Source organism: Dipodomys merriami, unplaced genomic scaffold, assembly GCF_024711535.1.
Source record: "Dipodomys merriami isolate MVZ:Mamm:240054 unplaced genomic scaffold, mDipMer1.0.p SCAF_1, whole genome shotgun sequence".
NCBI classification, from domain to species: domain Eukaryota; kingdom Metazoa; phylum Chordata; class Mammalia; order Rodentia; family Heteromyidae; genus Dipodomys; species Dipodomys merriami.
The window spans coordinates 104,251,542-104,278,615 of NW_027202270.1; the positions used below are offsets into that span (position 1 = coordinate 104,251,542).

A 27,074-nucleotide genomic window follows, 5' to 3' on the forward strand; every position below is an offset into this window, starting at 1 on the left:
AGGAAAGAAAAATAGGATAGAATCTGGAAATCAGAAAAAAAAATCTTTGATCTTTAGCTTTGCCAAGCCTTTCAACAGGTCACTGACTAATTTTAAACAAGAGTTTTGTTTCTTCTTTCCCTGAAGAATATGATGTAACATAAGTGAAAGTCGTTTTTACTATACAATACTATAAAATGTAAAGACATCATTATTATTTTCTGGGCTAGTATGGATATTGATGGTGATAATGTTAGAAATGATCTGATATTTGCCATTAGAAGCATGGCTAATACCTTGCTGTCATAAATGTAGCTATCAGAATGGCAAATAAATTTTGCTAAGATTCAGCCACCTGCAAGACTGAAATGTTTATTTCAACACCAAGTGTACAACTTATTTCCAATATATATTATAATAAAAATATAAAGAGAAACACATATATGAAACAGCTGGGCCAAGAAAAATTAAAAAGACCAACAGTTCACATTCCTTAAAATTAAAGAGTCCTTTTCTCCATGGACTTCTTCCTCATTCTTATAGGACAGACTTGTTATCAAATGTCAGTCATATTTTATTAAATTGACTGTGAAAGGTTGAACTTCAGACATAGAGATTTTTCAGCCACAGGCTTCCTTGATTTGCTTGTTGTAGATGCAATTTCAGCATCATCTGTTCATGTATCTTTTTAAAAGTAAGAAAAGAAAAAAGGAAATGAAGAAGTAAAATAAAGACTGATGTGGATAAAATGATGTGGTAAATACCTGAACCCAAACCAAAGGTAAAAAGCTCCAAGCCAGGTATGAGTCATTTACACTTAACTTCTACAGGCATGAGCTATTCCAGACATAATCCAGTAATTCTACTATGGTTTAGATAACAGAAAAGCTCCCTCAAAAATCCTAACTTTCCACAGACTAGACTTCTTAAATAGACCTTCAGCTAGTTCTCTCTTGTTATTGGCTTCATAGGAGATGCAGCTTTACCATTAAGCCATAGCTCTTTTTGAGGATTCTGTTGCACTATAAGAAATATTTTTGTTTTGCTATGTTATCATTAGTTCTTACTTATTTTCTATAAGACACATTCTCAAAATTATTATGAATTAGAGAAAGAAATATTTCTAAAATCCCTTGGATTTTATAAAAGTTATTCTTCTTCAATAAGCACATTTATTTTGCATTTGAAGAAACTGAGTTTTGATTATCTACATAAAATATGACCCAATAAATAGAACCCAAATTAAAATTGTTTTGTGAAATACTATAGCACCAAATTAAGGGACTGAAAAGTGTCTCAAACACTAGTGAGTTTAAGAAGTGCTGAATAAACTAAGTTTCACATATTTCTCTTCTGCTCTTCTTCTAGGTTTCTCAGAGGTACAATACATTACTGTTTATTGTGATATTCAAAGGAATTATTTACAAAATTTATTTGACCATAAATCCTTCTTTACATGAAACTCTTCAAATTCCTAGAAGAAATGTTAGGAAATGCTGGGCTATGTATGATATGGCAAAAACATATCAGAGTTTGTTATCACTCTAACATAGATGCACATCATTTAATGACAGAGATATGTTCTGAGGACTGATTTATTGGACACTTTTAATGTAAACATCACAGTAACTACTTGCACATAAGCCACAAGATCACTAGGCACTATGCAATATACTGTCCATGAGGAACATTATTATAATTGTGCTTGTATGCTTTTTTCTACTTATTCTAATCCATGTGGTACAGAAAACCTTTAGTCTGCTATAGTCTATTTATTTACCAAGTACAAAGATCCCCACTCTCAGGGACACCAATCTTAGGAAATGGTTTAAAATACCTTTTCACAAAGACATAGAGTCCAAATACTGTTTTGGTTTATTTTCATTGAAGGGAGATTACATAACATATTTAAAGAATTACAAGAGCCATATAACAATCTACAAAATATTGGTTCATTTTCATTCCCACTGATTCGGACTGAGTCACATTTTATTTTTATTTATTTATTTATTTTTATTTTTTTGGGTACAGTCGTGGGGCCTGAACTCTGGGCCTGGCGCTGTCCCTCAGCTCTTCAGCTCAAGGCTAGCACTCTACCACTTGAGCCACAGCACCACTTTCAGCTTTTTGCTTTTTGCTTATGTGGTGCTGAGGAATCGAACCTAGGGCCTCAGGCATGCAAGGCAAGCGCTCTACCACTGAGCCAACTTCCCAGCCCCCTGAGTCACATTTTACATTAAAGATAAATTTTAGGAACATTTGTATTTAATACATATGTTTCTGGCTACCAGTAACCCATTTTTACATTCCTTTTCTATCTCTTAGACTCTGACATTCTTTCCTCCAGTTCCCAAGCTGGATAAGCAATGATACAGTTGATGACAATTGTTAAGTGACTATTATTGCTTCTAAGGTAATCCAAATCAAATAGTATACCCAAGACTATTCTAGAATCCTGATGAGTTTTGCTAAAATTGTAAGCTTTTTGTTGTTTTTCTTGGTTTTGGTTTTGTTGTTAAGGGTAATGAGAAGATTTAGATTTTACTTTTTCAAGAAGCTCCTCTTTTTAAAATGAACTGAAACCTCCCACAATACAACAGTAGCTCCGGAGCATGCTCAGAGGCTGTGGCAGCTCAACCATGCAATTTTATAGCAGGCAGCAAACAAGGCAGAGAATTCAGGGTTAAAAACTCAAGTGAAGTTTTGTCTTCTACAGTAATGAAAGCTGACTAAAAGAGTAAATCAAATGGATCTCCTAACAAAATGAAAACAGCTGTTTGGCCTGGTTTGGTCTCTGATTTAGGTTAAGTAATTATTGCTCTAGTGTGGTTCAAGGTTGTTCTGTATTAGTGAAATAAGATATCACATGAAAATCATCCAACTTTTTAATTTACTATAGCATCAGAAATTCCACTGTATAAAAAATTCCAGAAACGTAATCTTCTAAAAACTTTACCTATAAACTTTTTCAAATACCAATTGATTAAAACTTCCAAGACAAAAATTACACAATACATAATTATATTATAGTATTGACCTCTAGTATTTATGCTGAGAAAATATTTAATATTTTGACTTTAAAATGCTGGTTTTTCAATTTTTACTAAAAAGGTATGTCCCAATTCCCAAGTAACTCTGAAAATAGTTTTTAAAATAAAAATCTGCTTATAAAGAGAAGCTAGAAATAGCTACTTCTGAACCCCCAAAGAAGTCTATTTTGTTAGTATAATTTTTTAAAACATTGGCAAACTAGAAATGGTTAAGAAGAAAAACAATTATAGCCAAGAAACAAAACAAAAGTATATTGTTGAGGAAGAGATTTCTGTGATCACTGCTCAGAATAAAATTAATTACTCAAATTATTTAGAATTCATATTTATTTGTGGCATTTCATTCCTCAATGACAATTTCTCTAAGAATTTATTTGTTTCTTATTTGTGTCCTTTTTCTTATTTAAGAACTTACTTGTTTCAGTGTGCTTATGATAACAAAGATAAATCAATGGTGAATCAGAGATGAGTTTTTAAAAAACATACTCTGTACAGGCGCTGATGGCTCACATTCTGTACTCATAGCTACTCAGGAGACTGAGATTTGAGGATTGCAGTTCAAAGCCAGCCCAGGCAGGAAATCCCTGAGACTTTTATCTCCAATTAACCACCAGGAAACCAGAAGTGTCACATTGGCTCAAGTGGTATAGGGCTTGCCATGAGCTGAAGAGCTCAGGGACAGTGCCCAGGCCGAGAGTTCAAGCACAACAACCGACCAAATAAATACAAATAAATAAATAAATAAAATAAAATAAAATAAAAACCATACTCTGTGTTGAAAGTGAACTACACAACTTGTCGGTGGGGACAGAAGGGAAAAACTTGGAAAATGTGAGGAAAGGGATGACATTGTCCCAAAAAAGTCATTACCTGACTTATGTAACTGTAAACCCCTCTATAAATCACCTTCATAATAACAATAAAATTTTCAAAAATAAAAGTCTATAAATTAATTAAAATATGTTATTATTTAATATAGGCTAGTACATTTCTAAAGAAAATAAAAATCAAGTGTATTGGCCTCTTTCTGGCTCTTAATTTTTAAGTGGGCCTAAAATATTGTTGAATGAATACTTAAATACATTACATGATTTTGTGTTACTAATAATTACTTAAACTATAATATATTTCTGCCATTTTTTGACAGAGAGAGAGGGAGGGAAAGCAAGAGGGAAAAGGAAAGAACAGAAATTATATCAGAAAGATAACATTTTGGAGAAAATTACTTAGGTGGTTTAAAGCCTCTCAAAAATCTCATATGTTTTTCTTATTGTTATTATTCCTGGACACAAAGCATGATGTATTTACCTTTCCTAAATCTAAATGGTATTTTTCACTAGTCCTTGCCAATTATTCCAACTAGTGCTTGCCAACACATCAGAATAACAAAGCAGAGTTATATGTTTTATATCTCCAAAATGTTTGGTATTATGAGCTTTCTTTGGGGAAAATATTTATTAAATGAGAGAATATATCATGTTTGGACTTTCCATTCAGACAGAAACTATCTTGTGAACTAGATCAACAGTGCAGAGTTTACTTAAGGATTAGAGGGGAACAAAGAAAGAAAAATGAAGAAAGAAAGAAAGAAAGAAAGAAAGAAAGAAAGAAAGAAAGAAAGAAAGAAAGAAAGAAAGAAAGGAAAGAAAGGAAGGAAGGAAGGAAGGAAGGAAGGAAGGAAGGAAGGAAGGAAGGAAGGCAGGAAGGAAGGAAGGAAGGAAGGAAGGGAAAGAAAGAAAGATGATGAGGAAGTTCAGTGGTAGAGCACTTGCATGCATAAGGCCCTGGGTTCCAATCCAGGATTACTGAGAGGAAAAAAAAAAGGAAGAATTAAAAGGAAAGTTTAATTTTTCTCCCTTTCAAATGGTTATAGTAAAGCATAAGTGTTATCTTTAAAAATGGTATAGTACATGAAATCTATCTATTCTATTGATCAAGGAGGTAATAGGAATGCTTCTATCACCCTGCATAGTCAATATTTTCTATTAAAGAAATAGATCCTGCAGTTAGTTGCTACTGAATGAGTCCTTCTGAACATGTAACAAAAAAATTCAAATTCATTAAGATAGCTGGACATAGTTGGAACCAGTCAAAACTAGAGCATCTGTAGTTACTAAGTCAAAAAATATAAGGTCAACTTATTCCATTTTCTATAGACATTTCTCTATAAGTAGTATCAGATGAATATTGACAAATAGATTCTCTCAGCTGAAAGAAGATCCTCTCTACATGAAAAACAAACTGCACACTTTACTCCAAAATATTTTCTTTGAATCCTTCGTTTGTTTTTTTGTTTGTTTGTTTTGTTGTCGGTCATGGGGCTTGAACTCTGGGCCTGAGCGCTGTCCCTCAGCTCTTCAGCTCAAGGTGAGCACTCTACCACTTGAGCTACAGCGCCACTTCTGGTTTTCTGGTGGTTTATTGGAGATAAGAGTTTCTCAGACTTTCTTGCCCAGGCTGGCTTTAAACCTCGATCCTCAGATCTCAGCCTCCTGAGTAGCTAGGATTACAGGCAAGAGCCACCAGCGCCCAGCTTCCCTGGTTTCTTTCTAGTTCTCAGTAACTTCTGATATTTCTCCAGTTGGAAATCTTACCTTGGAAAATCACTTAGTTGTCACGTCTTCATGAGTTTCATCTTGAGAACAAATATTTTCTGAATCCATACTAAAAATGTCCTGATATATATATATATATATATTATCCCCTCTTTTCCAGAGATAAATCTAGTCATTTTTTAAAAATCAGCATAAATAACTAGTTTTGGGGATTAGGAGATTGCATTTCTAAACTTGTGCTCTGTTTCAGAAAGGACATAGAGCTGTGGAAAAGGAGAAAATGGCCATTCTTGACCACTGCCATGATGGGAGCTCCTGTCAACAGTGTGCATTCATTCATCTACAACCACAGAAACCACCTGCTAATCAAGCTGAATTTATTTATTTTTCTGAGAATGGTTAAGCACCTCTAAATTCTAGTTCAATTGGCTAGACGTGGCCCAATGTGGCCAGAATCAACCCTCCAACATTTCAGCATGGGTGTCAGAGTGTAAGTGCCCATTCCAACTTGGTTTTGAAGAATTTATTCAGTCAAGGAGCTCTCTGTTAGGGGGGATAGGACACCCACCCAAAAGAACACATTTCTACTTCCTTTGTTTTTACTGTGTGATTTATTTTTATTCTAGGAAGGAGCTGACATTCTAAAACACTGGCATCTCCACTGCCCTTTTCCCATTTTCCTCAGGACTCTACTCAGAGCCTGACACTTTATACAGAGACCAGGGCAAATGATGAGATCAGAGAGATGGAATACACAGACTATCTTAAAGAATATCTGCACTTGAAAGTTGAAGAGTGTTTATTGCAATCACATAGTTTACACCTTTGCAGTCAACCATTTCAAAGCATCTTTTCCATGCACTTTTTCTTTTCCTCTTGTAACACACACACACACACACACACACACACACACACACACACACACACACACACACACACACACACACACACACACACACACACACACACACACAAAGAAAAAAAGGAAAGAAAAAACATTGGCTGAAAGTAACCAAGTAACTTCTTAGTTCAAATTATTTGGTAAAATATTTTTCATGTTAGATTTTCAAAACAATTTCCATTTTAAAAATTTAATAAATTATCTCAAAAATTGCCTAGGCAGAGAGGTCACACCTGTAACTCTTGCTACTTATGAGATGTAAACTAGGAAGATTACTGTTCAAAGTCATCCTAGGCAAAAAATTGATGAGACTCCCATCAGAATGAGAAAGCTACATGAAGTGAAATATTCTACCAAGCCAGATATATTGGACACTAAAAAGTAAGAGGGTCAAGGTCCAGGCTGACCTACATACAAAATCCTGAAAAATAACTAAACCTGGGTGCTGGTGGCTTGTACCTATAATCCTTACGACTCAGGAGGGTGACTTCTGAGGATCATGGTTCAAAAATAGCCCAGCAAGAAAAGTCTAGGAGACACTCATCTCCAATGAACTACAAAAATGTCAGAAGTGGAGCTGTGGCTCAACTTTTTGCTCTCAACTTTGAGACCAAAAGTAATGTCCAGGCCCTGAGTTCAAATACCAGGACCAGTGGGGTGGGAGTGAGGGTTTAAGAACATAACTTCAATAACAGAGTACCTGCCTAGCAAGCAAGAAGCCTTGAGTTGAACTCCTAATACCACCTACCCTCAAAAATAAATCATCAAGGGCTGGGAAGGTGGCTCAGTGGTAGAACACTTGCCTTGCATGCATGAGGCCCTGGGTTCAATTCCTCAGCACCACATAAGCAAAAAGAAAAAGCCGGAAGTGGTGCTGTGGCTCAAGAGCGCTAGCCTTGAGCTGAAGAGCTGAGGGACAGCGCCCAAGCCCAGAGTTCAGGCCCCATGACCGGACCCCCAAAAAAAAAAATCATCAAAAGATCTAAGAAGGCTGTTTAGGCACTTATACTACACTAATCTACAAGTGATTTTTGTACCATACATACTGTTATAGTTTAAATCTGGAAGGTCTTTCACATGTTCATGTCTTAAAAGCTCGGTCTACATGTGAAGGGAGCTGGTGAAATTTAAGAAAATGAGACCTAACCGAAGGAAGTTAGGTCACTAAGGGAATGTTCACAAAAAAGGATATAGAGACCCCAACCCTTCTTGTGTATCTTTCTGGTTTCAAGTCTTCACAAAGTCAACAGCTTTGTTCCACCACATATGCCTCACCATGATATTCTGCCTTACTACAGGCTAAAAGTGACAAAACTAACTAACTATGAAACCCTGAGTCAAAATAAATCTTCCTCCTGTAGGTAATTATCACTCGTTGATTGTCATAGCAAAAAAAGTTGTGTTAACACAAATACTTCTTTATTTACTGTTGGAAAGGATGTGAAATGGTGTCCTAACTTTCCTGCCATGTGAACATGGGCAACCATATTAAAACTTGGGCCTTTACTAGAATAAATTCAACCATGAATTAGATTATTTAGTTAGCAAAACATTTAGCAACTATCACTTCCAAAGCCCTCACTTACTCAGTATATGATAACTTTATGACCCTGAAAGATGAAGGAATTCAGAGTCATACAGGTTGTCTACAGATGAGCCCAGAGTAACCCATTCTTGTTCTCTGAGCAGGAATGATAAAAATAATCCTATTTAGAAGAGATTTAACTTCACTTTGTACTTTCAGTTCTAAAAATTAAATATTTTAGGTCTCTTTAGCACAGTTACAGCAGTATCAAATTCAATTATTAAGTTTTCTCAGTCCCATTCAACATTTCTACTCCTGTTATTGGAAGCCATTTCCACTGTCTTTTGCAAATAACTATCTGTATTTTTCTATATGAAGAAATTAAAGTACTATGATCTTTATTTATTTATTTATTTTGGTTGGTCATGGGGCTTGAACTCTGGGCCTGGGCGCTATCTCTCAGCTCTTCAGCTCAAGGCAAGTGCTCTAACGCTTGAGCCACAGCACCACTTCCGGTTTTCTGGTGGTTTATTAGAGATAAGAGTCTCATGGACTTTCTTGCCTGGGCTGGCTTTGAACCATGATCCTCAGATCTCAGCCTCCTGAGTAGCTAGGATTACAGGTGTGAGCCATCAGTGCCCAGCATGACAAGATCTTTAAATAAAGCATTCTGAATTCCTGAAATAAATATTTAGGTCATGTTTGTTGTTTTTTTAATTCGTTGTCTTTAAATATTCCTAGAAACAAATACAGTAGTGGTATTCACTAGACACTATGAAGAAAATGAAATATATAACTTGTGGGTGGGGATGGAAGAAAAAAACTGAGAGAGAGTGAGGGAAGAAGGGAAATTATTCAAAAAGAAATGTACTCACCCCCTGACTTATATAACTGTAATCCCTCTGTACTTCACCTTTGTAATAAAAATAAAAATAAAAAATTCCTACAAAAAGAAAAAGCTGGAGAAAGCAATGAAATAGTATATTTTTATAAGAAAATGATACTCTTAAAAATCTTCATTTTAGGGCTGGGAAGGTGGCTCAGTGGTAGAGCACTTGCCTTGCATGCATGAGGGCCTGGGTTCGATTCCTCAGTACCACATAAGCAAAAAAGAAAAAAAAGCCGGAAGTGGCACTGTGGCTCAAGTGGTAGAGCGCTCCCCTTGAGCTGAAGAGCTGAGGGACAGACCCCAGGCCCAGAGTTCAGGCCCCATGACTGGACCCCCCCCCCAAAAAAAAATCTTCATTTTAGAAAGCCAATCTCTATATTGCTTTGTGGGAACATTTAAACCATTCTAATCAACACCAAATTGAGAAAAGAAAACAAAACCACAGTATTTTTTTTTCTAAATTATCCTTTAAAAATTTACATAAAATTTACTTTTGCAACCACTTTGAAGTGTACAGTTAAGTAGTGTTAAGTATATTTACATTGTTGTTCAATGGATCTCCAGAACTATTTTGTTCTACATTCTTAATATATTCTTAATATTAATATATAATTATTAATATATAATTATATTAATATATCCTATATTCTTAATCTAGGGAAGGGTCTATAAGCTACATCTCAAGGGTACCATGATTGGATAGGAACTGGGAAAATGCCAAGTTTTTCAGATTAAAATTTATTGATTAATAGAAATTATATTTAAAACCTAAACATAAATGGAACTTGGTGCTACATGTAAGTTGATCAACTCTTTGATTTCTAAGAAGCTGAGCACTTGAGTTCCATTTAGTAGCTCAGAAAAGTTCTTAAATGGCATAATGATATCTTAGGGATCATTATTTTACTATTTATTAGAGAGAATGCTCTTCATAAGATATGACTGCAATCACCTACCTGGTTCAACATAAAGTCTATCCAAAATCACTAGAGTTTGGGGGCACTGAGAAGCCACTGTCACCTTATCTGGAGCTATTTATGAATTTCATATTTTGTCTTATTCTGTTTTTCAGTTCCACTTCCACTCTAATGGGCCATTGATCCCTTGGGCTCCTTAAATTTCTGGCCTGGATTACATGGAGTGATTAATGGTAGTGGGCCTGGTACATGTTGAGGTCAGCATGCTGAGCATCCTGTATGTCATCAGCAAATACACTCGTGTGCATCCACATGCTCACTTTTCTCCTCCACAGTCATAATTTATTCATCCCAGAGTACACTCAACCATCTGCTATTTATTTTGTTTGCTTTAAGCATTATTTCCCTTGATTTGCTAAGCCAAGGCACAGGTGAAAAGTGCTAAGAAGCAAAGAGAAGTTGGTGTTGTTGGACACAGAAGGGGTGAGTTGAACACCCCATGAGAAAGAGCATTCAACTCCACAGAAAAGGCCTAACTGTATTGTTGAATACTTAAGCCCCTGCCTAATAGAAGCATTTGGGCCAGACCCAATCATAACCAGCTAAGGCTAGACCCCTGGGGTGAGGAGTGTAAAGCTGGGGAATTTTAAACATCCTTAATAGTAGCACTGCAATAAACTGATGCTCTGAATCTTTGCTAGAGTCTGCACAAGACTGGGCTATAAATTTTACATTTGGCTAAGTGACTCATAAAGAAACACCCACCTGATTTCAGACATGCATTTTTGGCAGTCAGAATGCTTGCTAAATTAGCTATGGTCCTATTTTTAGCTGCTTTCTTTCACTGCCTAAAATACTATTCTATCTCTACAACACAGTTTTACAACTATGTCCTTCACTACTGCTTTTTAGACTGAAGACATTGGAGTTCATTTCTTTTTAACAATCCAAACCAGTGAAACATTTATTTTTATATTTTATTTGTAAAGCTCTGGATATGTGAGCCAAGCTTGTTCATATTCTAATAAACAGCATTCCTTTTTATTATAGAATAATTTTTAAAGATTTTTTAATAACTTTTTCTACAGGAAGAGTTGAAGTGTCTCTTGTGTGTGGAGGTCCAGTGTTGATCTGAGGAACTTCAGTCAAGCTGGTATTTGACCTTTGGCAGGAGGCTGCCCTGGGTCTCATATTCTCAACAAACTGGACCCTAGACAATAGTATGCTTTATAGCCCAAAGCCTGATCAGTATGTTTCTCCAAGGAAGACCTCAAGCTGAAAAGCCAACATGCCTGACAACCACCGTCAAGGTACCCAGGGCATAAGCACCAGACATTGGAAAACAAATGGAAAAGCACACACAGCTACATCTGGAATCCTAATGGGCGGCCAATAGTTCCCAGCTAAAGGAAGAATTACCCATGTTATTTTATCATCCCTTGCGCTAACTTTGCTGTTTATATACAGCAATAAATGATTTTTTAAAAACATATTTGGGTCATTATGTCATATACCACCAGCATGTAAGGTTGTTTTATTGTGCTTGGAGTCAAAATAGACTGCCATACCCAGATGTACGGGAAGTTTAAAATCTCTGTCCTTCTGTATTCATTCTTTTTGGACAAATGAGTTAAGTTTTTAAAAGGGAAATTGAGAATTTTTATGGCTTCTACTCCCACCTTGCCAGTAAAATTTGCACCAGTATTTTCCTACCCAGCAAAGGTGCTTGGCCAATGATAACACTAAATACTAATGCAGAAAGCCAAACAGCTTCCAACCAACAGGAAATGCCAGAGATTTTTTTTAACACACTTAGCAAGTCAGAATCTTCTGCCAATGCTGTGCAATAACCAAAAATTAACTGCAGATCAACAACTTAAAGTGAAATCCAGAGATTGATTCAAGCCAATTCTTCCCATGCAATGATATGTGGATTTCTATCTTCCTTTCTGCTCACAACAGGCAGTTTTTAATTTCACCTGCCCTGTTAACTTTTTTTTCACACATCCCCAAAATTTAACAAGTCAGAATATTTAAGGAATGTAAGAACATTCTAAAATGCCTAACCCTTTATAATCTATTCTTTTTGCATGCTCTTAAATCAACATATTTCAATGTTCTCTTTTTCTACAGATTCCCACACTTTTCCAAAATTTTGAATCTCACTACACCCAATTATAAATTTCTTCCATTCTATTATGTAATAAGAGAAACCTTTCTCACATGAATAAAGTCAAGAACTTATATGTCAAGGGAGAGGAAAGGCCAAGAAAAGCAGATGTGGATCATGACTGACTTACCTACCCAGAAAACCCTGTCCTTGTATGTTTGGTTTCTGAAATAGAGGATGCTGTCTTTCCTGTTTATGTAGTTCACCCTGTCACTTCCTTTACAGGTGGCCTGGAAAGAAGATTTAGGAAATGGTTTCTCTCTATATAAATGAACATTAAATTATTTTACAATGTGCCCTGGTACATACATCATGACAGATTGAAAGAGTCTCAAATAATGCAGAAGCAGTTATAATGGTGAAAAACAGGTTGGGAGGTGAGAAGGTTGGGAGATAGGGAAAAGTTTCAGGTTTTGATTGAAACAAGTATATTTTTTTAATTTTTACATGTTTCACTAACAGAGGAGAAATTTTGTTCTTTAACCGTCTATATTCGTTTCCAAGTTCCTTTCTTTGCCTACTCTGTAGCAGTCTTTAACTTTTTCACAGGATACCTTTTGTTATACAATAGTGAGTTCCCTGGAACAGCCAATTTTATCCCTATTTTTTATTAATGATCAGTTGCTCCAAGAGACAGAATCCTCTAGACAGAAAAGCCTAAAATCATCAGGATTGTTTCCTGTATTTAAGTCATTGTCTGACCATGTATCAATCAAGGCTACAGTTCTAAGGTTTCTGCCCTCCCTTCTCTTTGCTCCCCCCATCTTTCTCCATGCTATTTACATTTATCTTTTCCCTTTTGTCCTATTGTAACAGATTTTTTCACAAACTTCAGTAATGATTTTGATGAGTTAGCCTTTTATGTCTTGTTTATGTTCTGACTCATTTTTTCCCAGAAAACATTTCTAGTTATAATTTACTAGTATCTAATTTTTTGACATATTTCATATTTCAGAAACATTCTAAAAAGGCTCGCTCTTGTACCTCTGCATTCTCTTAGCCCAGAAGTCTTCACAGATCATCAATGTCAAATCATGTCTTTCCTTCGAAACGTTGCCAAGAACCATCCTCCAAACTAACCCCATATGGCTCTGCTCAACTGAAAAACGTCTGCAATTCCATTTGCACGTTGACAGGAGAAATCACTTAGGAAAGGGTTTCTATATTCTGCAGATTTTATGGGTTTTTTTGATGATTTTTTTTATCTTTATTCTTTTGTGTACTTTTACTTACATAATGCTTTTGTCCTAAACTTAAAGCTTTCTTTTGAGTATGAAAGGATCATATTCACAAGAACTTTTTTTAATGTTTCCAGTTTATGTAAATAAAAATGAAGAAATAAGCTGGGCACCAGTGGCTCACACTTGCAATCCTAACTACTCAGGAGCCTGAGATCTGAGAGCTGTGGATCGAAGTCACTCCCAGCAGGAAAGTCCATGAAACTATTATCTCCAATAAACTGGAAGTGGCATTGTGGCTCAAGTGGTAGAGGGCTTGCCTTGAGCTAAAGAGTTGAGAGACAGAGCTCAGGCCGAGTTCAAGTGGGAGGAGGAGGAGGAGGGTAAAAGGGGAAGGAGGAGAGAGGGGGAAGAAGGGAGGAGGGGAAATGGGAGGAGGGAAAGGAGAAGGGGAAGGGAGAGAAGGAGGGGGAAGAAGAAGAAGGAAGAGGAGGAGGAGGAGGAGAAGAGGAAGAAGAGGAAGAAGAAGAGGAAGAAGAAGAAGGAGAGAGGAGGAAGAGGAGAAGGAGGAGGAGGAAGAGGAGGAAGAGAAGGAGGAAGAGGAGGAGGAAGAAAAAGAATAAAAAATGGCTGCCTGATATTTGAAACAGGTATATGCTCTTTGATCTAGGATACCTAAAAATAGGTCTTACTCACACATTTAGTTAGTCTAGGATAGCTAAGAATAGGTCTCACCCACACATTTAGTCACATACTGTCCTTGATTTTCACCAAAGCCTTTAAGCCATATCCACAGACTCAGGACTTCTGATGTGATTTAGGGTATAGTCTCTGCCATTTCTCAATTTTAAAAAATGAAAAATATAGGGTCAGCAAGACTGTAATATCTCAAAACTTTAACCATTTATCTCTGGACTCCCCCCCTTAGAATTTGGGAGAGTCTTTTTCCTTTTCACTAACTCAGCTACCATGTGCTTTCTGAATTTCTAACTCCTCCAATAAAATAACAAAAAGTGATAGCATTTATAGTTTCACTGAAATTAATTATCTCAAATATATACATTCTTTTAACAATTTTCCATTGTAATGCCCACTTCCTATTATGGACTAAAGTCTCTATTTCCTTAGGAATCTAGGGATCATTCAGGAAGTGGGGAGAGTGTTGTGTAGTAGGGAGTAGGCCCCCAAATCATACTGTCCAGCTTTACACACTATAGAGTAATCATTTTTAAAGTTTTCTTGTGGTTGAGAATGTGGCTTAATGGTAGAGTGCTTGGCTAGCATGCATAAGGCCCTGGGTTCAATTCCTCAACAAAATAAACAAAAATAAGCAAAATTCTCTTAACATCACTTGTATTCACATAATCCGTTGTACTCAGCCATGGAAAAAGGGTATACGCTTCCATAATTTATAACCATATGACTATTTTAGTTACTTCTAATACTTTAAACAAATTAACCTGACACCACCACCTTAAGAATAAGGAACAGCTACTAAGTATAACTCAAGTGAGGAAGGAGATTGATAGGGATCATTAACCAAAGCACATTGTGAGATACATTATCAAAAAGACCTAGTTATTAGTAGATAGGATCCTGCCTTTTTGTTGGAACCACTAACAGCATGTCTTAAAAAATAATTAAAGGAATTCATTGCCATAACTGCTATTCTATTTCATATTATTTGTTGTTTTTTTTTTTTGTCAGTCGTGGGGCTTGAACTCTGGGCCTGGGCGCTGTTCCTCAGCTCTTCAGCTCAAGGCGAGCACTCTACCACTTGAGCCACAGCGCCACTTCCGGTTTTCTGGTGGTTTGTTGGAGATAGGAGTCTCATGGTCTCTCCTGCCCGGGCTGGCTTTGAACCGCGATCCTCAGATCTCAGCCTCCTGAGTAGCTAGGATTACAGGCGTGAGCCACCAGCGCCCGGCTATATTCATATTATTTGTAAATGACGTACAACTGATCCACAATACACATTATACATTTAGATATATACATTAAAATTTGTATACACTCATGAAACCACTAATACAATTCAACATATCATTATATATATCCATCATCCCTGACAAGTGTCTTCATCTCCCTTTGCTATCCCTCCTGCTCAGGAAACTACTTATCTGCTTTTTATCCCTATAAATTGATTTTTATGTTCTTAAATTTAATATTACCAGAACTGGCTTCTTCCTCTCAGTATATTTATCTTAAGATTTATCCATATTTTTGTATGTACCATTAATATTTAGTTTTATTACTGAATAGGTTCCACTCTCTGGAGATGCCTGTTTTTTCAGAGGTATTTAATGAATATTTTGCATGTGAAAAGTACTGTGCATTTGACAGGACACTGGAAAATACAGTCACTGAAGTCTAATACAGAGACATATGCACTTACAATTATGATAAAGTTTATGTTATAAGGAGGGTAAATATAAGGCTTTTGAAACTTCTACAAAGACCATATAAATTGGGCTTGAGGTTTAGGAAGCCCTTTTGGAGGAATTAATTATTGAGCCATGTTTTGGTTGATAAAGAGGTGAAAAAGCTGTAAGTAGCTCTTAATTAATGGCATGGTAAGGAGCAGATGAAGTTAGTGAGAAGGACTGTTTATGCTAGGCAAGAATTCAAATTATGCCAGGGCTGGTGGCTCACACCTGTAATCCTAGCTACCCAGGAGGCTGAGATCTGAAGATATCGGTTCAAAGCCAGCCTAGGCAGGAAAGTCTTTGAGACTCTTATCTCCCATAGCCCACCAGAAAACCGGAAATGGCACTGTGGCTCAAGTGGTAGAGCACCTGCCTTGAGCTGAAGAGCTGCGTGACAGTGCAATGGAATGCAAACAAGTACTGTGTAGAATGAAGATGAAGAAAATCATGTTGAAAAATGAACTTTACAATTTAGGCTGGGGGGAGGGAAGGAGGAAACAACAATGCTTGATAAGAAATGTACTCATTACCTTGCTCATGTAACTCATTTAAAAAAAAAAAAGAAAATTAGACAGAGGAAGATCAACAAAGATGCTATCAAAGAAGCCCAGATGAGAGGACATAGAGGCTTAGGTTTGAAACTTGGATGGACTAAATGTGTGGGTGAGACCTAGGAACTCTAGCTGATGTCAATAGTTAAAACTTGGGCAATTAGGTAAAGAGAAAACTGATTAGAAAGTGAAAGTAGGGTGAAAAAGCAATACTTTCTAATATTTGTGTTTCAGAGTTGTATGGCCATAAACAAAGAAGTAAAAAGAATCAGCTGGGTGTAATATGAATTTAAACTACAGGACTAGGGATAAAAAATCAGACATTTCCTCATAGTTACAAATTTGCAAGAAAAGACAGACAAAGAAATAGAGCAAAATGCTTAAATGCAGTTGTTAGAAATACTGTTCTTCTAGGAGAAAAAAATAGCTCACATACCTTACATATTTATTTTTGCCTTTTAAAAACTGTTGAAGAAAGATAAGGAGTGATGGTTTACTTTCAATAACACAGCACGTCCAATGCAAAAGGGGTTCAAAACTAAGTTGTATTTCTCAATTGAGAATATGGTGAATCTGGGTTCATCATTGTGGATTATTTCAATGCTACGATGAATTGGAAATGGTCACAATTTATCAATGGCAAACTGATTTAATTTATATCTGTTCAGTAGGTGCAACACTCGCTAGTTACAACAGCAATTGCTGAAGTAAATACATAAAAAGGGAAAAGTGCTCCCTGTTTCTGATCTAGTAATGTGTTAACTTTGCCAGAATCCATGGCCATGAAATCTAGTAGTGTCCTTAAATATATGGCTAAATCAACATGTAAGACAGCACAGTAAGCATCCATTTTTGTCATTCTTGCACATCATGTAGAATTAGATAGGGACAAATTGCATGCATTTTTCCTTAAACAATTAGGAACCCCTGATCCTTTTCTGGTTCATAAGCATGAGGATTGGGCTCTCACGCACTTGCATGACGTGTGCCTCTCTCTAAACCTTGTTACGACGTGGGCACATTACCTGTCTGACATGAAAAAAAACAAAAACAATTAGGAATCCCTTTTCTCTTAGCAGTACCCCCACAAAACTAAAAAGCCTTCAAGTCAAAGTGAAATATTATAAATATTATTTCATCTTTAAACTAGATTAACCTTAAGTAAGTGACTGTAAGGAGGTAAGGGAAACATCAGTGAATCAATCCTTATTTTTTTTCACTGAATAAGTGGAGAAGCTAAGATTAAGCAACTCCTTTTCATATAGCTTCTTAACACCACAACCTTTCTCCCATAGAACATTAAAGAGTAACCTTTACTTGCCACAGAAAAACAGACATGTGAATTTGATACTCTCAGTTTGTTGATATGTTTTTAAAGCTGATGAACAAATATAGTGTAGAATGTGGTTTTTTGTTGTTTTTTGTTTTGTTTTGTTTTGTTTTATTTTTCACTGCTACATGACTATCTGCAAGCTGAGTTTGGGATACAGGAAACTATTTTGATTTCATAACAGCAAAAATATTAAATTATGCTAAGGAGGAAATTCTCTTATTTGATATCATACTGTTGTTTCTAAAATACCCTCCAATTTCCTTAAAGTGAAGAAGCTTAACAAATGAAATAATAACAATAAACTTAACTTACCAAAAATTGTCTAACAATTTGCAAAAAAGTCTTAGATTCATCAATTTTCTGAAGTTTCTTTTTCTTTTTCTTTTTAATTGTACAGAGGAGTTACAATTACATGGGCAAGATAATGAGTACATTTCTTATCAAGCATTGTTGCCTCCTCCTTTGTTTCCCCTTCCCATCCCTTCCCATCCCTTCCCATGACCCCCCCACCCGTGCCAAAGTTGTAAAGTTCGTTTTTCAACATAACGACTTGTACATCTTATTGTTGCAAGGGGTCCACCTGTATCCCTATTTAAACGATTAAATACAAAAAAAAGTATGTAGTTTAAGGTCCAGGGATATTTTTTGAGTCTATAGAAATACTTCTGAGATATCTAGTTGATTTATTTTTTAAAATCTACATACTTATAAATCTACACACTTATAAAGAAAAGTTGAGAGGTTACTAATTATAAAAAGGCATTCTTTAGCCAGGCGCTGGTGGCTCACGCCTGTAATCCTAGCTACTCAGGAGGCTGAGATCTGAGGATCGCGGTTCAAAGCCAGCCCGGGCAGGAGAGACCGTGAGACTCCTATCTCCAATAAACCACCAGAAAACCAGAAGTGGCGCTGTAGCTCAAGTGGTAGAGTGCTCGCCTTGAGCTGAAGAGCTGAGGAACAGCGCCCAGGCCCAGAGTTCAAGTACCACGACCGACCAAAAAAAAAAAAAGGCATTCTTTATGAAATTCATTAATATACTAATCTTTCCTGTGAAAATTTTAAAATAAATTTCTGAAAGCGTAAATCAGTCTTTACACAAGTATAGTTCATACATCCATGCATAAATCAAAGCATGTGTGAAAGTTTTATAACAATAGAAACATACTACTGAGCCTCTCATTATGTCTTCTGTATAATATATTGTCTACTAATGTGTCAGAGCCTCCCCTCTCTGTACCATCTAGTTGTATTTTCAAAGTATATTAAACTTTTCATGATTTATTTCCATTTGTTTAAACCATGAAAATGAAGATTTGATACATCTGAAACTAGCAACATTACTCCATCTTCTCTAAACACCAATTTATTATTCTAATTATAATTTATTATTCAAGAAACTAATAAACTAGCCACTAGTTGTAAAACCAGGAACTTGGGAGTAATCTCATTACTCTTCACCTTTAGCCATAAACACAATTTAAGTTTTAGTTTCTACTTTCTTTTATTAAATTTATTGTTATTGCAACAGTGACTTACAGTTACATGAGTCAGTTAAAGAGTACATTTAGATAATGTTACCCCTCCCTTGCTCTCTCCCAGTTTTTCCCTCCTATTCACACCCACAAGTTGTGAAGTTCATTTTCAACACAGTATCTAATGTGTACCGTTGCTGCATTTGTTTCTTCCAATGCTCCTCGCCCCCGTATCCTCTCAAAGATAGATAAATGAAGAAATAAGACAATAGAAAAAAAAAAACAGCAACAATGAAAAACATTTCTTGTTTCCATTTCCTGGAGTTCATTTTGATAAATACCATCTTATATGATCAGATGCACATAGGCCTTGCACCTTGTGTTCCTTTAAGAAACCTCCTTTGGTCTCACAGTATTTGAATGCCTAGAGTCTTGTATAATTTATTATGTTCCAATATATTTTAGATCTAGCTTCTGCATATGAGAGAAAACTTGTACCATTTGTGTCTCTGAACTTGGCTTGCCTCACATAACATGATTTGTTCTAGTTTCATCCATTTTCCTGCAAATGATATACTACTCTTTTTAATGGCTGTGTAAAATTCCATTCAGTATAGGTGCCTCATTTGTTTCTGCCTTCTTACTTTGGCTTAATATATCCACTTCTAGACCTCACTCTTTCCACTGGTCATCTGATTTACTATGGTTTCTCTTTTCCTACACACATACACAGCTAACACTCCAGTCCCATGTCAAAGTAAGTGATCTTTTAAAACTGAAAATCATTCCTGAACTATCTCCAGGATAAAACCTAAGTCTTTTATGGTATAAAACAGAATGAATATTACCTCTTTCCACTCCTCCCCACATAGTAATCTGATTCAACTTTGAAAAGCTACCTTCAGCCCTCTGTATACATTCCTCATTGTCACCAGTGGACCTTTGCATGCACATTTGTTTTACCTAATATAGATGTACAACTATCTTAAATGCTTTCTGACTGTCTTGGTTAACCTTGCCTTTAATTGCTCATTGCAAATATTAATATGCATGATTTTAGAAATCATGTCAATTTTAGATGTACTACTGGAATTTCTGCCTCAATAGTTATAAAAATTCTGGCCCCATATAAAGTAATTAATATTAATTGATTTAAAAGTTGAATTTTGATATACTGTTTTGAACTTTCTTGTAGCAAAAAAACTTATGATGTGTTGAAAACAAAAAACAAGACTTCAGGCTTATTTTTATTTGATGTCAGTATAACTTATGGAGGAGATGGGGAAAAACAAGTCGTTTAAGGATACAGGTGGACCTGTTGCAACAATGAGACGTACAAGTTGTCATGTCCAAAACGAGCTTTACAACATCGGTGCCGTGGGGGGGAGGGGGGAGAATTGGGACTGGGGGGGGGGGGGGAGGCTGGGAAGGGATGTGAAGGGTAAACAAAGGAGGAGGCTGCAATGCTTGGTAAGAAATGTACGCATTATCCTGCCCATGTAATTGTAACCCCTCTGTAAGGTATGTTCACAAATAAAATAAAATAATAAAAAAAAAGGAAAAGTAAAATTTGAAACTATGTAAGGAAGAATGTTCTTTCTAACTTGACTTGACTTAAAATATGAACTCCAACTTTTTAAATTTATGACAAAACTCCAAAATCTAAGGACTAAGGTATTTAAATCATCATTCATTTCCTCCTGGATGAAATGAGAAAAATTCTCTCCACTACTGTTTGTCAAGTGAAAACTCGAAGAATTTCAGAAAAACCTTTTTGTTAATCAAAAAAAATATTGCAGAGATAATCAATACATATAAAATATTTTTTAAAGTTTCCCGTCATGGGGAGATGAAAAAGAGAGACTTTCTTGTTCACAATCCCTTTGCCCAACAATATATTCTTTCAAATGTGCTAGGAGATGCTATGCACTGCTTTTAAAAACTACTTCTCTGTGAGATCCCAAATACTCCTTTCAAATATAAAGTTATATAGTTCTAAATTATACCAGCATTTCTGAGTATGCAGTTATCTAGAGAAGAAATGCTGGTTGATTCTCTACACTGAGGATTTCTAGCGAAAATAAAAAGGGTATATTGTAATACAGGAGTGTTTTGGATGGCTACAGTTCTGAAGATATTTCTAGGAATCATTATTATAGAAATGAGGGTTCCTATAATGTTTCTTTAATAATCTTATTTAAAATCCATTATTACCCATTGTTTAAGAGAGTCTATGCACATATAGTTGAATATAAAGACATACTGCTGGGAGTAAACAACTCTTCTCTAATACTTCAGAATTGAAATGTGAAGAATGGGTTTCATGGAGAACCACAAAGTCATGACAGTAACTCAATTTCAACAAGGCCCCAGACATTCAAGTCTCAGACTACAAGTAATGAGCTGAATTCCCCCCAAAGTCTCAAGCAGTTTCTACCCCAGGGTAACAAAAACAAAGAACTCATGTTTGTTTGTTTTGGAATCTCCATTTGGACCTGGAAGGTCAAGCTTTGAACAGCAAAGGCATTGTTTAGCATCATTCATCCTGATCCCAGTCCATCACCTGACAAGGAATTAGGAAACCAGAGTCTCTATCTGATCCTGTAATCTACTGACTCTGGGAATTCTGAAGAGTCAAAATTTCGCCATTCTAATGTATCTGAGAAATGATCTTTCCACTCTGGACAACAGAGTGAATACAGGGATCATGTTGTCTCTTACTACTTGAAACTATGCTAAGAAATTCATATTTGTATTTTGTTTTTAATTTTTGGGGAGATATTGAGATGTGAAATCTGAGACTCTTGTTGGCTAAGCAAGTACTCTACCACTTGAGCCACATCATCTTATTTAAGTAAGTTTTTCAGAGAGTATCTCATGCTTTTTCCCAGGACTCCAACTGAAAACATTCCTCCAACCTCTTCCTCGTGAGTATTTGGTAAAAATCACCAGCTTGTTTTATTGATAGGATCTTACTAATTTTTTGCCTTGCTGGCCTCCAACTATGATTCCAATATCTCCACTTCCTGCTTGTCTGGGATTATAGGAGTTCATAACCATGTTTAGCTGACACAATCAATTTTGGGGGACCAGGTCTTACTATGTTCCCTACATGGACATAAATGCCAGGGCTCAAGTAATATTCTCATCTTGACCTCCTGAGTAGTTGAGACTTCAAGAATGTGTCACCAATACAGGTAGACCCATTGCAACAATGAGATGTACAAGTCGTTATGTCAAAAATGAACTTTACAACTCTGGTGTGAGGGGGGGAGGATTGAGTGGGGGGGGAAGAGGATAGGAAGGGATTGGAAGGGGAAACAAAGGAGGACGCTACAATGCTTGATAAGAAATGTACTCATTATCATGCCATGTAATTGTAACTCCTCTGTACAGTATTTTCACAATAAAAAAAGGGAAAAAAAGCTATGTACATATGACCATATAACCTGATGCTAAGTGAAATGAACCCCAAGATAGGGACACAAGAGGTTTTATCTTTGTTACTGTTCTTTTAATGTACTATGTGATTATTTTTTTCTTTGTACATTCTTCCCCTATGGTACAACCCTTGTTGTCACTGTAATTGATTCCGGTGTCCTGCATCTTGTATATACATTTTTCTAATTTGGGGAGGGGAAGGGAAATAACAAATGCTGGAATAAGGATAAGGATGACTCATGTAACAATGAGATGCACAGTATGTTGAAAACAAACTTCACAACTTTGCGGGGAGAGGGAGGAAAAGTGAGAGGAGAGTGAGGAGTTGGGGAAGTGGGGAAGAAAGGGATGGTAAGGAAAAAATAAAGGAGGGTGTGACAATGCTTGATAGGAAATGTACTCATTACCTTCCTCATGTAACTGTAACCCCTCTGTACAGCATCTTTACAATAAAAAGTATATATTAAGAGAAAAAAAGAATGTGTCACCATACCCATCCATAATGACAGTTTATTACCAATGTTTCTAGTTTTGACACATAGGAACAGGAGTTATGCCGGGGGCCAGGGGCTCATGGCTGTAACAGTAGCTACTCAGGAGGCTGAGATCTGAGGATCACAGTTCAAAGCTAGCCCAGGCAGGAAAGTCCATGAGACTCTCATTTCCAGTTAACTACCAGAAAACCAGATTTTCTGTATTCTCTTCTAGGACTTGTTCTAAATGCTTTACATAAATAACATGTGTAATCATCACAGATAGCCTATTAGTGAAATATAGTATGATTCCTATTTAGCAGATGAGTCAGTAAGATAATAAAGGAATTGACTAACACCCCAAGTCACACATCTAGTGAAACACAGATCTAGAATTCCAACTTTGTTTCCAGAGTTCTGACCGTCTACCTCATTGCAATGCCATCTTCCCATATCTGCCCTCAAGTTTTCCCTGATCCAGTGCTACTAGAAAAGATGGGAAAGCTAGAGCATGTACAATCTCTTAATTGTCTGTCAAATCAGATTACCTATATTTCCTCTCTCACACAATCACAGACTATGACATATAGTGGCCTTATATTCTGCTCACCTGCAAAGAAGGACATGATGCAGGTAACTGGGCAGTAGAAAATTAAATATCTTCAAAATGGCAGTAAAAAAGGACACTAAGTTGAACTATCTCTCAATAGGTATATTAGAAGAAAAACAGGATTTGAAAATTTTTTTACAAATATCACTCCTATAATCATTTAAATAGTACTACTATTCAAATCCTAAACTTTTTTGTTACTGACACTCATTAACAAAATGTGCTGATGACAGTTTGAAAAGTAAAACCTGCTGTAAAGAATTCTCTATTAAGTTTCCCTGGTGTAGACAGTAGATTGATGTATGGAAGATTTATACACTGGTGATTGTGCTGTGCCTTTAATTGTACAGAGGAGGAGATTTTTAGATCCTAGTAGAAACAAGAAAAAAATTGAAAATACAGTGGATTGTTTATTGCAGCTGGAAATGCTGGATTGTTTTTGCCTTGCATAAAGACTCCAGGTGCTGATCCTTGAAGATCCTCTGGATCTGTCTTAAATAGGAACCAAACAAGACAATGGTATCCAGACCACTGGCCTTATTGTAGTTTGTTTTAAGACATTACGGTTGAAAGGCCTCAAGCAACTACTGAGCTGCTCTAATCAAAAAGAAATCTCTCACACAGGAACTATGAAATAATTTAACTAGTATCTTCTTCCAAGATTTCAGAAACCTTTAAAAGTCACAGTGTTAAAGGATTTGGAGACACATTGAGGCTAAGGAAATACAAGGCTTGCATTCACCCCAAATCTATCAGGAAATCAATTCACATGAGATGCAAGTGAGTATAACATAGGTTAGAGGAAATGAGGCCTGGGTGTCAGGTGTAGAACCTTGAAATACACATATAAAATATTTTTTCCAGGGCAATGAAGATATGTCTTAAAGTGTACATTTTGTGCACTAACGCATGAACAACCAAGACAAATCAACTGCTGTGAAACAAGAATAAAGTTGGAAGTATGGGAGCAATAAGAAAAACATGACTGAAAGTGGCAGTGTAGCAAAAACAGACCATGATCCACTGCTGGAACTTTGCTAAGAGGCAAATGCGAGAGGCTCTGGATCTCAGCAAACCCAGATGGTAATGCAAAATAAGTGAGTAAAGGCTGAGTAATTATTTATCAAAAAGCATGATCATTCCAGAAACAGAAAATATGCAACATAACAAGAACTATTAAATCAGTCCCAGCAGAGTTTTGAAATGGGGCAGTAAAGAAGTTCAGATTGATTAAAAACTGAAATGCAGACTTAGTGCTTTTGATTTGGTTTGTGCTTAGAAAACAAAAGTGTGTTATTGATATCCATATGTGGTGACAGAAAATAAAGCTTTCTTGAATTTCATGCAAAGTAGATGAGGTTCTCAGTGAATCATCTACTCTATGCCAGATTTTTTAAATCCTTTTTTTTTCCAGGCTGGGTCAGTGAAAATAATAGGAATTAATAGCACAGAACTGTGGGTGTTGGATTTATATCATTCCTTAAAGGAATCTAGATAATCAATTGTTTTTAATTATATCTTATTTTAGTGAAAAAAAAAAGAATTTAAAAAGAAATGTACAGCCCACCAACATAACCAAAGAATAGTCTCTATTTTTATATTTTAGACAGAAAGTATTCATTAAAAACTCTTTCCATGTTCATTCATAAAGTTCTTCTATTGTTTACAATTTTTGTGCACATATCCAGGCTCTTAAAGAAATGATCACAACTTTCATTTTTCCTCCTCAATACACTAATAGGAAGCTATAGAGAATCTTCAGGAAACATGCTGTTTCCAGAGAAAGTGGAACACTAACAGACCATACAAATATTGTTTTCCCAGTGACCATGCCATTTTTTGTATCCTAGTCAGTGCATTCTAATAACACATAGATGGGAAACTATGATCATCATGAACTGCGTGATATGTCTCAATCAGCTAGTACGCAGGAAAGATCAAATTTAAGGAAGAGAAGAGGCATTACTAAATTCCTGATTTATTACTGGTTTTACAGTAAGAAAAAAAGTTTTTGCCCTTAATTCTGAACTAGATCTAAATTACTCATCACACTAAAAAGTACAGTTTCCCTGTGACCATGTCCTAGACCTATGACTCCCAACAACTGGGAGGCACTTCTGTTATAAATCTTTTCAGAAGCTCTAAAACTTTATTCTTATGTAAAAGAATAAACAGATTTGACCTTTCTTTCTTTCTTTCTTTCTTTCTTTCTTTCTTTCTTTCTTTCTTTCTTTCTTTCTTTCTTTCTTTCTTTCTTTCCTTCTTTCTGTCTCTTTCTTTCTCTTTCTTTTTCTTTTCTTTCTTTTTCTTCCTTTCTCTCTCCCTTTCTTTTCTCTTTCTCCTTTTCTTTCTTTTTCTGTCTTTCCTTCTTTCCTTCTCTCTCCTTTCTCTCTCCTTCTTTCTTTCTCTCTCCCACCCTCCCTTCTTTCTCTCTCTTTCCTTCCTTCCTTCCTTCCTTCCTTCCTTCCTTCCTTCCTTCCTTCCTTCCTTCCTTCCTTCCTTCCTTCCTTCCTTTCTTTCTTTTTCTGCCAGTTCTGGGGCTTGAACTGTCCCTGGTCTTCTTTTTGCTCAAGGCTAGCACTCTACCACTTGAGCCACAACACCACTTCCAGCTTTTTGTTTATGTGGTACTGAGAACCAAACAAAGGGCTTCATGCATGCTAGGCAAGCACTCTACCACTAAGCCACATTCCCAGCCCCAGTTTTGATTCTTCATTTCCTCATCTATAAAACATGGTGAGCATGTCTGTGTCAGTTCTTAAACAGATCAAGGAAGCTAACAAATAGTGAACATTCAAACTTTTCAGACTTGAAACTTGGTGGCAGTCCTAGTTTTAGCCCATCAAACCAATAGTGAGAGCAATTTATTTATTTATTTTCAAAGTTTTTATTGTGATTAAGTGGTTACATAATTTCCCAAATTTCACAGTATTGTGGGATAGTGACACTTAGTTAAAATCATAATCTTCTACAGAAGATTATGAAAAAATGAGTTAAGATTACTAATATAACCTGTCAAATATATTGGAAATTCCAATGTTTCAATATATACTAACTGAATAACTCAAGTCAGTATGACATGTATGAGTGTGTGGGTATGTGGTGGGGGGGGGAGGTTGGGTGGGTGGATGGGTGTATGTATGGCAGTACTGGGGCTTGAACCTTAGGCCTTGAATTCTCAATTTTCTTTTCTTTTACTCAAGGATTGAGCTCTACCATTTGACCTACACCTTCACTTTCCAGCTTTTGGCTGGCTATATAGAGTCTCTCTGAGTGTCTGCTCAGACTGGCTTTAAACTGTGATCTTCTGATCTCAGACTCTTGAATAGCTAGGATTTTAGGCATAATTAAAAGACACAAATTTCAGACTGTTTTAAAATTGAGATAAAATAAAAGCCACAAATGTGAGCCCATTATGTGTAATTTGTATTTGTATTTTTTTTCTGATCAGTACTGGTGTCTTGCATTCTATTCTCTAGCCACACCCCAGGCCTTTTGCTCTTTTTAGCTTGTTTTATCATATAGCTGTCTCCTGCTTTCGCCAGGCCAGCTTTGGACTGTGGCCCTCTTGCTCACACCTCCCAAATAGATGGGCCCATGGGTG

General features: G+C 36.2%; 1 protein-coding gene and 1 non-coding gene across 4 annotated transcripts in view; one reads left to right on the forward strand and one right to left on the reverse strand.

The window, feature by feature from the left end:
- Slc25a21 (solute carrier family 25 member 21) overlaps nt 1-27,074 on the reverse strand; it is a 549,817-nt gene that overhangs the window by 381,245 nt on the left and 141,498 nt on the right. The window contains exon 2 of one of the 3 annotated variants that reach the window (XM_070026841.1): nt 12,121-12,216. The exons of 1 other annotated variant lie outside the window; for it this stretch is intronic. The gene's annotated coding sequence lies outside the window, so the exon portion shown is untranslated. Of the gene's footprint in view, nt 1-12,116; nt 12,217-27,074 lie in introns of all 3 variants that reach the window. One more of the 3 variants, XM_070026833.1, reaches the window with a different exon arrangement.
- Nucleotides 17,072-17,176, forward strand: LOC138835435 (small nucleolar RNA U13). The gene has a single exon (XR_011374625.1). It is a non-coding gene; the product is annotated as a small nucleolar RNA U13 (small nucleolar RNA).